Source organism: Mycteria americana, chromosome 3, assembly GCF_035582795.1.
Source record: "Mycteria americana isolate JAX WOST 10 ecotype Jacksonville Zoo and Gardens chromosome 3, USCA_MyAme_1.0, whole genome shotgun sequence".
NCBI classification, from domain to species: Eukaryota; Metazoa; Chordata; class Aves; order Ciconiiformes; family Ciconiidae; genus Mycteria; species Mycteria americana.
This window is the reverse complement of record NC_134367.1, coordinates 9,207,206-9,224,837: the sequence shown is the minus strand read 5'-3', so window position 1 is coordinate 9,224,837 and position 17,632 is coordinate 9,207,206.

Below are 17,632 nucleotides of genomic sequence, written 5' to 3'. Positions count from 1 at the left end.
AATTAAACCTAATGAAAGCAATCAGTCTGCAAGTGTGAGAATGTTCTTTTTTTCTGTTTCTGAATATAGGTATAATGTTACCGACCCTTGGTAGTGGCAAGGCACTCAAACATTGTGCTAATGTATAAATTAAACAAGATGTGAGCTGTAGATTAAAAACCTTAAGTGCCAATTCCAAGTCAATACCCTAGACCTGCCAATTTTCTATTTCTGGCATAAAAGCCTACTATTTCCTCTTAAACTTTTATTACAAGGTATGAAATCAGTACTATGTAGAGGTTAAAACTTTTCACTTGACTACAGTGCCTCCAAGATTAAATTATGTTAATTTAACACAAGAAGTTAGCCATTGAAATAGAGCAATATATCCTAATAATTTTTTAAGAGTTTAGGACTGGATTTGCAAACTCTATATTTGAGGTGTATTATTAAGTAGTTGAGTAGGGAAAAATGCCGGTGTGGAACTTTGTATTCTGTTCACCGTGGCAATGTGACCCTCTCCTGCATTTATGAAACTGTAAGGACATTTTTAGGAGCCTTTATTGTCTCAATCAGGAAAAACTATATAATCTTGCATTACGAACTTGAAAATACTAGGGACTTTTGCAATAAAACATTTATCTATTGTGTCACTCATTTTTCCAAATCACCATTGTTGGATACTTTTTGGTAAAAAAGATACGAAAATTACGATTACATTTTGTTTGGTTTTAAGTTACAGAAATTTTAAGTTTAAATTGCAATGAAAAGACATTCTATGATTTGATTCACCATAGTTCTTATATAAAACAGGGCACCCTTTCCATATGTTTAATTCCTCAGTCTCAAAAAAACATGCATCTTCAGAACAAAGAAAATCCAGGCTGATAGTACTAATTGATTTCCTTGGAACAAGTGATTGCATAGCACAGCTAGCTGCTAAATAAAGAATCAAGCTCAAAAAAAACCCAAACAGCAAAGCCATGTGCTTTAGTTACAAAAACTGATTTATGGAAGCAACTTTCCAAGTCTCTCATTGCTGTGTAACATTCCAGGCGTATTAGGAAAAATCAGCATCTGTGCTGCCTGATGTTTTTTTGCTGGTTCGACACATCCTAATATGTGCTGGTGGCTGTGATGGAACATTGGAACGTCAGAGGAACATTGCTCCAAGGAACGTCACAGAGTGGATACTGCAGTGAAAAAACAGCAGGGGGACAGATGGAAAGAAAATTGTGACAATTTTAAAGGGTGGCAACAGCTTAGCACATTCCTCTGAAGATCAGACTACAGTGGGGCAGGTGCTGCATTATAATTCATATAATGCATGTTGTTGGGGTACTCTTTTAGTCTGACCTTCCATCGTAAGATGCAGTATGAGAACTCAGACCCTAGAGAAATGCTAATTCCAGTGTAGTTTGGTAAAGACTCTCCATTGAATAGGTTTCATCCTTAATGTTCAGACTGTTTTGTCTTTAGAGATTTATTTAGAGCTTTCAAAATAATTCTCTTTGCTTGTTCTAACTGGTACTATACTGTTGACTAAAATTGCTAAATGCAGTTCATTAGAGAATATAACAAATAAACACTATAGCATCATTATAGAAAGTAAGTGTCCCTTTCGTAAAGGACTGTGCATTCCCACTCCTGTAGAAATAAAGAATGGAAACGGGAAATGCTGCAGGATGCTTCCAAGGTTCTGTAAGCTATTGCACTGCTTCTAGACTACCACGATCTTTGGCCACAATTATTTAATGCCGCTCCTAGTGTTTCTGTCAAAAGTATTCTGTGATTCTATGGTTCTATTTTAAAAGAAAACAATGGCACTCATGTTAATCATTACAATTAATGTACTGATTTTTCCAGAGTTTTATCTGGGAGTCAGCCGCTGCCAGGTTATAAAGTCTTGTGGTCGTGAGTGCTTCTTTGATCGTCAAAGAAATACCAAGAACAGATATGTTGTATCTTATGTACAAGCACAACATTACTATGTTTGATTTCACAAAATTCAGTGAGTGCCTAATGTTTACAGCATACCATGTTTCTTTTAACATTCTAAGATCCAGAATTTAAGGCTCAACTTATCTGTAAAGGCTCTATTAAAAATCTCTTGTGATGGAAATTACTGGAAAACTATGTAATTTTGATTTAGCTGGTTCTAGATGGATTACATATAAATAAGCTAAAAAAAAAAAGATTTTTTTTTTATGAAATTTGTATTTTTTTGGCTTCTTCAGTGCTCTGGACATGACTATTCATATGAGTGGATTAAGTTTTCCCAGGAAAATTCCTAGGATCTTTCTCATGATCCCAGATAAACAGTAAATAAGAAATAAATTTACTCAGTTATAAATCTGTATCTTCTCAAGCAGGGAAAACAGTGTAAATGATAACCAGCTGGGAAAAAGGGAGTTGGAGGAACTGGTTTCACAGCATCACTGTGTCAGGTCCTATAGCTACTTTGTCATGTCCAACACAAAGAGGTATCTGGGGGAAGAAGGGCAAAAGAGAATCTTTACAGAAAGCAGTCTCGTAATCAATCAGTTATGGAGGAATGAGAGCCACTAGGTAAGGACTTTTGTGATGTTGTACACATAAGCCCAAACTCATCCCACCTAGATGAAGGCACACAGCAGAGTTGGGGAGATGGAATACTTTTTGCTGTAGGCTCCCTTTAAGGTAAAGAGACTCAATTTGGCTCACCTGAGATCTGATTCATACCCGAGGTGTCAGCTACTCTTCCTTAGCAGTCAGAGAGATAAGACAAGCATGTCTACTACATGCTTAAAATTAAGTGGGATAAATCTAGTGTCTAAAATAACAGTGTCTAAAATGACCTAAATCTGATTTTTCAATAGCCTTCTAGCTTTGTGACTGACAGCAATGAGCATCCAAAATTAACAGATATGAGACCAAAATTCAGGCCTTTATTCCACTGACTAAAGGTAAATTTATAAAACTGATTCAACTGAGTAAATTTCAGACACTTCTCAGAGGAGTATCTTCAAAGAAACCATTTTGTTTATTATTGGAAGGAATCAAAGTTTTAAGTCCTGTTAAGAGTGATAGAATTTACAGCAACATTCATATTATTTTAGTTTCATGCTTTTAAAAAAGAAAGAGATCAAAACACTTGAAATTCTAGTAGCTTGTGAGAAAAACCTACCATTGGTTGGGTCACATCTCCTGCTATCATTAAGCAAAATGTCATAGGCAGAACTCTTTGAAACGGTAATAAACGGCTACTGCAATGCTTAGGAAACTGAGAAGGAAAAAAATGTTTCAGGACAAATGAGAATTCAAGATTATAATGGGCCTAATTCTCTCACATATAATTTACCAAAATTCTCATCATAACATTACTAATTCAAAGGCTTTGTAAATAACTTGACATCTGGAAAAGATGAACAACAAGAGGAAAGTGGCCTTTTCGCTTTAATGCTCAATGAAGTAATTATGGTTGAGAAAAAGAAGCTGAGGTCTCACTGGCAGATAAGTCAAATAATTATGGTGAGTACGATAGGTGAAAGAGGGTCACTGAAACAAAGAGCAGGAAATTGCACAAACAGATAAATTCAGATTTGAGGTTCAATGAGGAAGAAAAGACAATTTATTCATTTGGAAAATGACTCCAGTAATGTTTTGAATATGTGTAGTTAAAATCTTTTTTATTAAAAAAAAAAATTGAGTGACTGAAGAATTTAGCGTATCTTGAATGAAAGGGAACACCAAATGCAAGAACCCACTACACTACTGGGAACACACTATTGTTGGATTGTTGACTCTGCTAACTAACTTAGAAATAGCAAATTGCAGTAGAAATAAACAAGACCTTGAGGTGACATCAAGTAAGAAGCTTTTCTAATTGGTTTTCTCTTCCAGACTAGTTCTCTAGCAGAAATTGCAATGTGGAACAAAAATGGCATCATTAAACAACTTTACCTATTTGAAAGATTGGGATAATGCAATAGTGCTGTGTGCTTTTAAGACCTGGGAGCTGGTCCAAAATTCACTGAAGTCAAAAGAAATTTCTTCATTTACAACAGTTGGTATAATTCAGTCTCTTTCTGGTTTAATAGCAAGATTTTGAAGTATTTGGATTGCTTTCCTGCAGATCAGTAGTTCTGATTAACCATTGTTCTCCACTAAATTTGAGCATTGATGAAATTTCTCCACTCCCAATATGCAGACATTTTGAATAGTCTATGGTTTCACAGAAAACAAAGCCAAAGGGAACCATTAGGTCACCTAATCTGACTTCAGGTCTATCAGAGAAAATTATATTTCATCTCAAAGCCTACATATTTAATTGTAATGAATGTTTCAGTCCTCAAAAACTGGAGAGGTATGACAGTATAGAGATCAAGGTGTCTGAGGTCTATATGAAAGAAGAAAACTGATTATGTGTCAGCTAGAGAGATATATCTGCAGCTGAAGAAGAAAGTGAAAAGCAAAAAGGCTCTTTCAGAATAATCTAGGATAAAATTCCTTCTCAACTACATATCTCAAAACAAATATGACTCTAAGTGTGTGAGAAAATAAACCACTCAGACACCTGTGAGAATTCTGTATACCAAATCAGTGACCTATCCAATATCCAGCTGCTGCTTATTTCTGTTACTTCTGAGGGAGGAAAAAAGAAAAGAAAAAAACTAAAAATGCGGCAGCAGGGGAAAACTTCCTCCTTGACTCTTATAGATAATCATGTAAAGTCCAAAAGCCATTAGCTTTGATTGTAATCATTGGCTTAATACAGTTCTACACAGGCCTACAAAAAACCATGATCAGGGAACACAAATCCTTCTCCCAGCTGTCACTCACTCAGGCCAAAGAACTTCTTTAAACAGCTAAAGCAAAACATATTTTTCAGAAAGCCATCTAGTTTTGCCTTAGAAATGCCTAAGGATTCTTCCCTGTTATTTTGTTATTCTACCAATCTATCACACATTTCTTATCATAGCCTAGATAATGAATAAATAATGTTAAATAGCCTTTTAGCAAAAGGTTGTATTTTGAGGCAATTCCAATGAAAACAACTCCTCTCATGAATATCTTCCTAAGAGCTACTGCATTGTTAGATTTCAGTGAGACAGAGTTTAACTGAGTTCCTATGCACCCGTATTACTACCACGTAATGTAAGCTTTTGAGTCAAAATGTCATGAGGTTTAGTCAAGTGCCTTTGAGAAAAAATATTTCAAGTATGATTGAAGACCATTTAAAAGCATTACCAAAACTACCTCTGTATCTTCCTGTAGAGCCACGTTGCCAGCTTGTTTGTATAAATGTCTGAAAGAAATGTTTATAAAGGGGAAAGCTCAGTTTCTCTTCCCTCCAATCTCCTACTAAAAAATTGTTAGATTTTACTTCTGAAACTGGCCTACTTAGGCAAATAATCCACTCACCACCCAGGGTAATGAAGCCTGATACTCAAAGGCTGAGAACGAGAAGCAAGCAGGGCTGCAAGACAGCAAGGTGGTCAGATGAGTACAGGAGTGGGAGAAAAACTCGGTATGACATCATGTAGCAGTTAGCACGAGTTAAGCCATAGCATAGCTGTTAGGACAGCACTTTAAACAAATCTTTGGTTTAGTAGGAGTAGACAAACTTTAACCAAACTTTTGTTGAGTAGAAGTAGATTGAAATAACACCAACCTCTTTTCCCACAGAACAGAATGAACCTTGAATATCTCTTGTGTGCTCAAGGAAACAGGTAGCCAAACCATGCAAGCAACCTGTTGATAGTCAAGAAGTGCAACTGTGTTCAGAACAAGCAGGTTGTGAGCACTAACAACAGCAAAATCAGACATTTGCTGATAGCAAATCAGAAAACATCAGTGGAATTTGAAAAGACCAGTCAATGGAGATGTATTCTCCACCCAAATAAAGAATATTGGAGGGGGACCCAGGGAACCAGAGAGACTCTGAGGGGTCCCATGACCCTGGGGTGGGGATTCGGGACCATTTCTCCAACTCCAAGAGGAGTCAGGAAACTGAAGAGACCCCAGGGGACCTGCAACCCTGCCCCAGGGTGATGTGTAGCACAGCTGGAACCACTACACTACCTCCTCCGACATTTCTCCTGGACCATGTCACCTCTCCCACATTACAGGGAAGTTGTGTAATTATTAAAATTGCATATCTCTGTGATTAAAGTGTTTTGGTATCTGAATCCATTTAGTCTCCACACTAGCATTTGCTCTTAAACCACGACATGCCACTAAGTGAAGTGATATAGTATGAGCTCAGTTCTCATTATACATTGGAGAATCCTCACAGAAAACAGATATTACAATACCCACAGGGAAAGCCTCGGTGTATTTTGCCACATTTAGAACATCCTTACTGTACATAACCACTGACAGTGTGTGTAAGTTGACTTTTCAGTCAATGCATCACCCCCATATGGATTCTTTAATTTCTAAGAAGCTATGAAGTCTGATTGAAACTTTTCTGAAAATGGGGCATCCATAATGGTTCCCACCTGTCTGCATTCTTGCCTGGCAGGAGCTGAGGCCATATTACAGCCCTTGTCCCAGAAGGGACACCACCATCTTATTCACATAGAATTTTCAGGAAGTTAAGGTCCAGACATCCACAGTTGAGCTCGTCACCTAGCTCATTTGTCTATATGGCCAATGGAGAGAAATAGACATTTCTATAGCAAGATTTGTCTCACCTAGAATAAATGTCTAAAATAGATTACATAAATCACAATATACAGTGACCATTTCCCTCCACTTCCTAAGAAGGGAGCCTGGAGTGTTGAGTTCAAATGGACCCATCCACATTTTCAGCCATCCAAAGATACGTGAGATTACTCTCACCCTTACTATCTTTGAGATTTCTTTCCACACAAATGTAGTTGAAATTGGCCAGTAAGCCGAATTTAATACCTATACACATACACAGCATGATCGCGTAAGCATCGATTTCTTAGGAAACCAGGTTAAAAATAGGAGGTAATAAATCAGTGCTGAACTGTGTTCATTTCTTATCCTAAGTCCCATTACTTCTTTATGGTCTCTAAGGCTGCATGGGCTAGAAATTCACAGAACTGAAACATTATCCTGGATATTGTTGAATGTTATATTATTTAAAGATAATTATAAAAATATTTGGAACCTGCAATCACTCATTTCTGTATGTAGAACACTTACACAATGACAGCCTCAGTTGAACAGAATATACTAGGTTGTGGTTTGATAAATGCTTTGTTTGCATGTAATAACAAAAGACAACTGTAATTTACTGAATGTATTTGAGCTCTTGTGGGTCTTGATATTCTTTTCATAGCTACTTGCTCATTCATAGTTTCAAGCCAGCCTCTTATTGGGAAGTAGGAAAGCTCAATCTCAAAAAACCTAATTGACACCATTTTGGTAATTAGTGGGAACTAGGTGGAATTACACCTACTGCAAGGCTAGTTCTCACTGTAAATGTGATAAAAATATTTTTAGTGTAAATGAGAATCAGATCTGAAATGTTCCATTTCTAGAGGTTTTTTTCTGGAGTTCTTCAAGGACACCTTTCTTTTGGCATTTAAATCTCTTACTAATGTTAGATTTCCCAGAATAGTGACCTTTATCTCTTCAGGAAGCTGAAAACCTATGACCTCTTCTTGAATATTTTCCCAGGTGGTAACATTTATTTTTTAAATTATTTCTATGTTTATTCTGGCATTTTCATATCACCTGCAACAAAGCATCTTTTTCACTCTCTTCTTTCCAGTTTGTCACCAGCCACTTTCATTACTGGGGTTAAAAGCAGCAGTTGCCAGAGCTTTACCTAACCCAACACAGACAAAGAAGAATGTCTGAACAGAAGTCTTCAGAGACAGGCACCTCCAGAAGGTGATTCATCTGCCCTACCTTAGATACTTCTCTTAGGAGAAGATGAATAGACTTTTGACTAGAATTCTGTCAGTGAGAAGCTTCATACAAATATCTTTCAGAAGTGTTTTTAACAGAATATTTTTTATCTAAGGAATATAAATTGTTTCTATTCCTACCAGCTGATGTATCTTTGGCTGGCTATGAAAAGTGAGTTTGCTTATCTTACTCCAGCAACCACTATATTCAAATGCTACCACTGCCTTTGGTTCATATTACCCCTACTTGTTAGCACTTCATGGAAAAACAAAGAATGGAGGAATAAACACCCTTCTCATCGTCTGGTGCTCAATCCATGTCAAAGATGAAGAAGTTTGAATGGACGGTTAGGGGAAGCTATTGCTATGTGCAATATATCTCTTAATTTTAGTCATCTAAAAATAGGGGATCTGCTTAAAAGTTATTATCCAAGTTGCTTGTACACTCGCTGAAGACAGACCTGCGCCTTGAGGATCATTTTTCCTGATTTGAGGCACTTATTTTAAGACAAGATAAGTCACTTACAGAGGAGATTCTCCTTATTGACTAGGCAGTGGCCTAGACAGCTAGGTTACAATAGACACTTTGATTTCAAATAATTGAAATTAATTCAGAGCAGTCCCTTACAAAGTTTACTGCCCATTCCATGGATTTATAGAGACCCAGATAACAGGAATTGCATCCTGATAACACTGAAGTTATGGGAGTATGGGAATCAGTGAGACACATGCTTAGATCCAGAGTACCTTGATGAGGTTAACTAGCGAGCCTCTGTCTTAGGGAATGGGGCTTGGCAGGTTTGCTGTGAGCCCGCTTGGAAGGAGGCTTACCAACAGTACATGTATCTCTTCTCTATCTTTCATGTTCTCTTACTTGTTCAACTTTGCAGGCAAAATCCTTCTCTTAGAAACACACACACGAAAGATCTTCTCACCATTTCCCGAACTTTCAACCCCACCAAGTTCTAATGATTTATATTGACAAATCTGGCTCCTCAAGGGCATTACTTAGAGTCAAGGGCCAACATTTTTTTAAAAAGAGAAACAGAGTCTGCATAAATATGAGACTATCTACCAAACACAGCAGTCAGAACACTTATGAAAAATTAAACCACTGAGAGGGAGCAAGGGAAGGAACAGCAGAAATTAAACAGTGGTCCCTAAGGTCAGGTCCACAGGATTTGTGTGGGCCTGGTACGCTAATTCCAGTGTTAGGCTATGAGGGCTGAAGATAAGTGTTCCCAGACTTACACAGCCCAGCAAAGACTCAGATGTTCTGTGAATTCTCCGCAAACAGCTTGACCAGAAAATGCTAACCAAGCACAAATAAGCAACTCTCCAACCAGTACTTACTGGACATAGGTCTGAGGGTTTCCCTGGGGAATTGGTTCTGCTTCGTGTTAGGATCTATATTCAGCCCAAAAAGGAAGAACAAATACCTCCGTAGAGGGACAGCAGATAGTCCTCATCCAATGCAGAGAGCAGGCCATGAAGAGACCAGCCACCTGGTCATAGTGATTGGTAGGAATCGGCAGTGTACAAGGGGACACCTTTTGCTCCTTTTTTTTTTTTCTTCCTAGCACTCATTAGGCTTCAGGATCAGCTTGCACTGGACTGGAGCTGCCCAACCTGCCCACCTTGTATGGTCAGGAACAAAGACTAGCAAAAGGGTGGAGAAGCTCTGTGGTGGTTGAGAGGCAGGACTTGAGGGAAGAAGAGTTGTTTCCCAGCTTATTCAGACTTTGTTCACAGGGAGAAAGAGTGAAGAATACAGCAAACAGTTGACAGAAATTCCCAGAAAGCAAAACCACTTTATCTCACAGACCCTAAAGTCCCATCCCTCACAAGAATGTGTTTCAGATTTCCTTCCACATTATCTCATGTGGACCTCCTGAAAATGGCATAACACGGCATGACAGAGTGTAACATATTACTATGTGACACTTCCAAGTAAAGTGGAATATATAAAAATTATTTAAAATATCATCTCTGCTAGCAGAAGAACACTGAATCATCAACTTTCATTTCTGATCTCTGCATAATTCCCAACCACAACTTAAGTTTAATCAACCTCATAACTTCTTCAGTTTCCTTCCACAGAGATAACCCAATGCATAAACATAAAGCACCTCCTCCTGTTTTTCCTCCTCAAGGGTATCTTTACATGTGAGCAGACATTACATGCTCAGCTCCATGAAAAGTACTAGAATTAGATTTCTACAATATTTTTTATGCCTGAATCTGCCTTTGCATTCTGAAAGGTCCTGTGCTTTTATTTTTATCAGTATAATAGAAGCTTTTTGTGTTGGCTGTGTTACTCTAATTTAATTCCCCATCATAGTCACTACTCCATAGTGACAATCAGTGTTTAACTGAAGGCAACGATTTTTAATTCATTACATGTGTTCTTTTAACTTGTGTATATGTATTGCTAACTTTCTTTTTTGACTGTTTCTCAAGAGTAGAAATTAAATCATCAATGCTAGATGCATAAAATGTTTTTATATGGTTCTATGTTTCAGATTAATTTGCAAGTCAGAAGTTTCCAGTACATTGTGCTAAACAACAGCCATGTATTTATCTTGACAAATGATGCAGGAAAAACTAATAATGATGAGGCATATAGAGAGCCTTTCATCCAAAGATCCCAGGACACACGACAAACTTTACATGCTGATTATAGTCTACACTCAGTATTGTTCAAGCTTTTCATTGGCTTTAATGGGCATAAATGTAAATAGAAAACTATGCACAGATAACTTCAGTCACTGATATACAGCTAGGTCTGGGGTAGAAAGTGCAAACAAGAAAGCAACTCTTCCTCATAGTACGACACAGGGCATGAGGAATATTGTGTGCAGATAATAGTGGGGCAGCACCTTTAATTACTCTGTGTAAACCACGAGTTGTTTTCTCACTTTCTTCTCAGCAGCATTCTGAGTAACAATCAAATAAAAACCAAGCAAGGGACAACAGAAGTACTTGGAAAGTGATCTGACTTTGATTTTGGCCTATGTTATTTTAGGACAAAAGCTTGCCTTTCCCTTATCTTCTTCATGGGGTGAGGTAGAGGGGGAAGATGGTCGCATGTAACTACACTGTCCTGCAGGAGATGGACTCAGCAGCTCCTTCAAGACAAGTCCATTCAGTCGGGATGGGAGTCTGGACTGGGTAGAGCAGAGTGAATTACAGCCCCAAAGTTGGGATTATTTTGCCCCCTCAGGGCATTGTTAGTTTGGAGGCTTACTTTAAAGGCTCAAGAGGCTTCTCTTTATATTTCCTGTCTTACTGATGCCTTCTCCTCCCATGCTTACATGACTTCTAAGCAATCTAAGTTGGGCCAAAAACCAGAATCTTATTTATAAAAGTACAAAGTACCTGAGGTCTTTCCAGATCACCATGAGCTGAAAAGGCTATATGGCTTTTATCTGTTGGCTGACTCTGTGGAACTGAAAGGGTTTTCTGTATTTGATAACATGCTTTTTCTCCTAATAATTTCTGAACCCCTAGGACTAACTTAACTACGTCAGACTAAAGCTCCCATTTGCCCAGTATCTTAAGGTCTGTTCCTTGTCTCCCTAAATAGATGACTCTGGCAACATGGGCTCATGAGAGAGGTCCTGCAGGAGAAGATAGACTTGTCTTTATAGTGAGTACAAAGCAGTAGTCAGCACAACCCAAGCAGTCACCTTGCCTGGTATTTGTACCATTGGGAGGTCAAGGTGTTGGAGCCCAGAGAAGTTAGGTTGAGCCTGTCCAGTTATTGGAAGGTACCTATGAGCCTCAGCTGCTCTTTTATCACATTTCCTCTGCTGCATCCCACAGAATGGATTCTTACTCTCCAGTGCTCAATATAGCCAAATATAATATAATCAATAGCTGGTTATATTATACAACTTTATTAAATATAATATGCTAGATGAGTAGAACAAACTCACAGTGGAATGAGTCACATCTGTAGGATATTTTCTCAAGTGCTGCAATTACCATGATTAGGATGCGTTATGGTGAGGCACAAGGGGTAGAAGAATGTGATGTTTATGAATACCTGGCTTGTGAGTAGATGGCTTCCTGGAGGAAGCCCTTGACCTTCCCCTTGACCTTCTAAAAGAGCAATGTGGATGTAGCTACTCACCCTTCAGTGAACGGACATAAAAGCACAAAAACTACAATGATAACATGTCCAGCTATGCATGTAGAGCTTCTTCTATTTAAGATCAGATACTTAATTGACTGACCTGAAAGCATGGGGGGATTTATCAATTGAGAACACAAACTGCAGAAACAGGAACAGGAGATGAGGAATTAGAACCTAATTTAAAAAAAGCCTGTATGATTGGGATTTCATTTTATTTGGCGTTCTGCAATTGTTCTTTTGTTTGTTGGGAAGAGGGTGACATTAAAAAAATAAAAGAAAAACCATTTGACTAATGCCATAACACTTTGTCTACAGTTATTTAACTTTTTTAACCCTTTTTTTCCCTTATTTATTCAATTGATTTATAAACAAGCAATTGTTGGGCTCTCACAGACAGAATCTTAAAAAGAATTTTAAACAATTGGGATCTTCACACAGGGTAATGCTCACATGGGGAACCAAACATCTCAAACAGGATAGCTGGTCATTGCCTGGACAGTGATGGGGGACTGTTTCAAGGGTCCTTGCAATGGCATCTTCAACTGTTCAGAGTGAGACTGCCCAAACCTCTGTTCTTATACCCAGTTCTCACACCCACCCAGCCTGTGGTCCTACCTTAAACTACTTAGAAAACATCTCCTAACTACAAAAGACTGTCCTACCTGACCATTTCCACATCTGCAGAGTTTGTACTGCCTATTTAAAAATGTCTTATCTATGTTCGATTTGATCAATTCTGCAGCAGGAATCACCTTGGGAAGTCTCAGGGATGGCCAGATTCTCCACCCTTGATGTTAATCAACACATTTGAGCATCGGGATTGGTCTAGGCACAGTTGGAGCTGCCAGAGAAAAGCTTCAAGTCAGGCTGAAATTCCCACCTGGAGAATTACTGTACCAGTTAATCAAATGCTTTGCAGTGAAGCAGGCTAGGAGTTAAGTTCACCTTGTCTCAAGTCTCTCCACTGATTCAGACCAGTTTATTATCTTATCTATGCAGCTAGATGAGGAGTTCCTGGGAACTCATGTCTACAGTGCACTGTGTTTGCACACAGAGACAGACCTGAGCTGCACCGTGGTTATACGATAAACTTGAGCTTCATATTTATAACTAAAATTCTACAGCTCTTGTCACACAATGTTTTAAAAAAATGTGGACAAAATGTTTTTTGTCCTTTCCACAAGGAGATATTCTATTTCAAACATCAGAGTGAAACGTTTCACCAGGTTTAATTTTCTCCATTCTTTTCAGCTAAAGGCAATCAACAAATCTATCTGGTTAGCTGAATATTTCAGTCTCTCACAAATACCATTTTTCAGCAGATTTACTGCTCATTGAAAAACTCTAGTCTGGAATTACTTTGCTTTGTCTTATTATCCAAAACTGCCTGTGAAGTAGATCATGTGCTGTTGGTCTGGTTCTCAAGTGTCAGGGGGCATAGTGCTTTAAATAAAGTATTCATCTGTCATCCCTACTTCAAGCATTTATGGTGTGGACCCTTTCTCTAACCACCTCATTTCACTGCACCACACCTACTTACCAAACAAATATCTACAGTGTACAACCAAATTTTCTTGTGTATTTATACCACAGAGAGCTATTGAGGATACTCTGGCTCTACCAGTGCTATTAGGATTCCGACTCTAGGAAGATCCTGTGTAATATTGTATGTATTTTCTGGCTTGAATAACCCTCCCTTTTGTTCATAGTTCGAGCACAGTTTCACTTGCTATATTAATCATTTTTTCATCATTTCATTTGTAAAAAATTTTCTTCACTTTTCATTTAAAGCTTTTCAATATCCCAATTTTATCAATTAGAGCAATCCCGATATTTGGCCTGAAGCATTCAGATCTTAAAATGAAATGGTTCACTTCTCCTCAGCACTGTGCCCATGCACAACATGTGTGTGACTGGAAAGATGGATGTTCTTCATCTGTCCTGAGGCTTCAAGCATGGGCTACATCACACTGCAACTTCACTGCTTGTTCATGCTGCAGACAGTGTCACTCATCCAGGAAAGGCAGATAGGATGCTCTCCCATTACTATGTGTGAAATTTTTCAAAAGGTATATGCAGATGCACACCCTGGAAACAGGCTTGTCCGCTGTCTCTCTCTTCCTTAGCTGCTCTCTGAGCAAAAGTCACAGTTTCCACGAGTCAGTTCTTGTGATCCCTTAACCCATTTTGATCAAAATAAACTGGGTTAGCCATGCCCTATTCCCATTACTTAAACTAATATGACTTGGTGTAACTGAAATAAGTAAAGAAGCACTCACAATCAGTTCTGCTGGAAAATAAGAGCAAGTCAGCACTGATGCACAGTAATCTCCTCATAAGCAGAGCTGAGCTGAGAAAAGCACATCTGTTCCCAGCCTGAGTTATGCTCTGCAAAGCCCCATCCACAAGTTTAGCCATGCTCTGCTATATATTGCTATACAAGAGTTTCAGCCTACTTTTGTATTATTATGAAACTAGTAATCGCCATGACTATGAAAACATGAGAGAGTGAAATGTGGGACATTGCAAAGATAAACACCTGAAATTACAGCTCTGAGGATACGGCTTTTCCCTTATGTCGTGGTTTAATCCCAGCCAGCAACCAAGCACCATACAGTCGCTTGCTCACCCTCCCCCCGCCACACTGGGATGGGGGAGAGAATCGGAAGAGCAAAAGTGAGAAAGCTCATGGGTTGCGATAAGAACAGTTTAATAACTGAAATAAAATATTATAATAATAATAATAATAGTAGTAGTAGTAGTAGTAATAGTAGTAGTAGTAATGAAAAGGAAAACAACGAGAGAGAGAGAAAGAAACAAAACCCAGGAAAAACAAGTGATGCAACCGCTCACCACCCACTGACCGATGCCCATCCCATCCCTGAGCAGCGATCGCTGCCTCCCAGCCAACTCCCCCCGGTTTCTATACTGAGCATGATGCCATATGGTATGGAATAGCCCTTTGGCCAGTTGGGATCAGCTGTCCTGGCTGTGCCCCCTCCCAGCTTCTTGTGCACCTGGCAGAGCATGGGAAGCTGAAAAGTCCTTGCGTAGTATAAGCAGTGCTCAGCAACAACTAAAACATCAGTGTGTTATCACATCATTCGCATACTAAATCCAAAACACAGCCCTATACCAGCTACTAGGAAGGAAATTAACTCTAATCCAGCTGAAACCAGGACACCTTACTTTCCAAAAGAATGTAAGTCTGAAACCTAAGTACCCCCATTTCAATGGGGGCATTGTTAGCTATTTTACTGCTGAATGTTGTAACAAATCCAGCTAACTTGTGTGCTAAAATTCCAGAGATGGTCAAAATCATCTGTGTCCTGAGATGGCTGTTAAGGGAAAGCCATCAAGCTATTGGAGTCTGCATTATATCCTTAGCGTGAGAAAAACGGGAAATGAGTTGAGCATAAAATAGAGAGAGTTCTCCAAGAAAGCAGATTATATTATTTAGAATTGTGCCTGTAAGTATTTTTCTTCTTACATAAGTTACTGCAACTTGATCTTAAATTTATTTTGTGTTGAAGCATCTCAGATTTTTTACCAACATAGCAAAAGTCAGGTATCCTACCATAGGCTTTGGGTCCAGTTGGTCAGAGGAGATGATCTCATGCCAGCACTGTTAGCAGCTACCTCTTGTTGCTCAGTTTGGATGCCCAGGATTTGCACCAACACCTAATTTGGGGGAGAATGAGTTCTACTGTTTCACAATTAATGCAGTACGTTTGTACCAACAGCGATACAGCACACAGAAGCAGTCAGAAACTGGACTCTTTGGGCTACAGTTTGTGCTACCAGTCCACTTTGCAGCATTCAAAAAACAGTATAGAATAAAAATGATTTAGGGCTTTAGATTTGCTAACTGTAAATACATTATTTATTAGGGAAGTTCTTTAAAGTGGAGTTAATAATCACTTCCTGTTGGACCGATGTTTTTTCATGCTTACAGCTGTATAGGAGTAGAGAAAGAGAAAATGAAAAAGAGAACTTTTTCCATCCCGAAATGTAATACAAACTGCTCTGATTGTAACAGCTTTTTCCATACTGCCCATATTAGCACAAGCCCATTTCATTTGTTCATTCAGCCTGCTAGCTTAATGAAAGTAAGGTGTACACCACAGTGGGAAAGTTCTCAAAAATTCAATTTGTAAGCTGTGAGTAAGTATATGATGGAGTTACAGTTTACAGATTTCAGAGAGGACATGGAAGATCACATTTTGGAGAACCCACTGAGAAGGTAAAACATAGCCTAGGACCAGTGGCATTTTCCGATAAACCTACCCTTAATTGTATAGATGCTGCTCTTGGAGGCTGCAGGAGGAAAAGTTCTGATTTTAACTGGGAGAAAGTGAGCAATCCAGTGAGTAAAATGTAAGCGAGGCATCCTAGGCTGTGTTAACGCTTCTCTGAGTTACGACCTTGGAAATGAGAGGCTCCCCATCAATACACCATGAAACAAGCTAATAGCCATTATGCCTTTTCTCCCTCCTTCTCCAAACGAATGTTGCTTAATAGAGAGCTCAAGGCTCATTCTGTTTATAGGAAATTACTTTCACATACAGTACGAGAAGATGTTCTCCCTAAATTGCTGAAACAGACGTAGGAACAAGCTGAACATTTACAGGCCCATGTTAAACCAATATGAGTGACTACACACAGATTACCAGCAATTTATTTAAAGCATTAGAAAGTCTATTCAGTTTGATTTATATGAATATAGGATCAAGTTCTTTTTCATATGAACTTTATATAACCTAGGCCATGTCTGGGGAAACAGGAGAGGGATGGGGGCATGGAAAGACACATGCAAGCAGAAAAAATCATGAACTTAAAGAAAATATTTGGCTTGCTAATGAGTCACTGTTACCTGATCTCTTCTTAGGCCAGATTCTTGCTTGTTATCAGAACTAGCTTTGGATTTCCATGCATTTCCAAGAGCAGTTTTATTACACTCTGTTTGCGTGTGTATCATTCTGCCCTTATGCAAAAATATTTACAAATAATTAAAATATGTTCCGTTTTCATAAGGGAGAATCATCCATCAGTCATGTTCACCTAAGCTGCCTAGCATAAAGTAATGTTTTAAGCAAACAGGAAAAGGTAGTTTATTGTTTCTTCGTTATATGCAACCTTAAAGAATTTGCTGTAGTTTATGTATTCCTCCAACACAACCCTACAGAAATCAATATATTTAGAAGACTAATTAAATTAATTTTCTTTAAACGAAGCTAAGAAAATTACCAAAATTTGCATTTCCATTAAATTTGCATTGGTTTATATCATCATAAAGGCTATAATAACATTATATTAGTCGACATTGTCTCTAAACTTTTCTTGCAGATAACCTAAATTAGCCTTTCTTACAAAATTCTGGGGATTACATTTCTCATCCTTGGGCTCAAACAGTCAGGATTTAGTTGTGTGCAAAGTGGGAGGGTTTTGAACAGAGCCACTCTATGATTTCCAAAAAGTACAAGTCTTAGAAACAATGTACCTATAATCATACTCTGAAAAGAAAAATATCAAAATTCTCAGAGTCGAATCACTGGGGCTTGAATCTTGTTAGCAAAATTAAAGTTTCTAGAATGCACAGAAGAGCCTAATTAATGCAGCCTAAAGGTGAGGGAAGCAACAAATATTC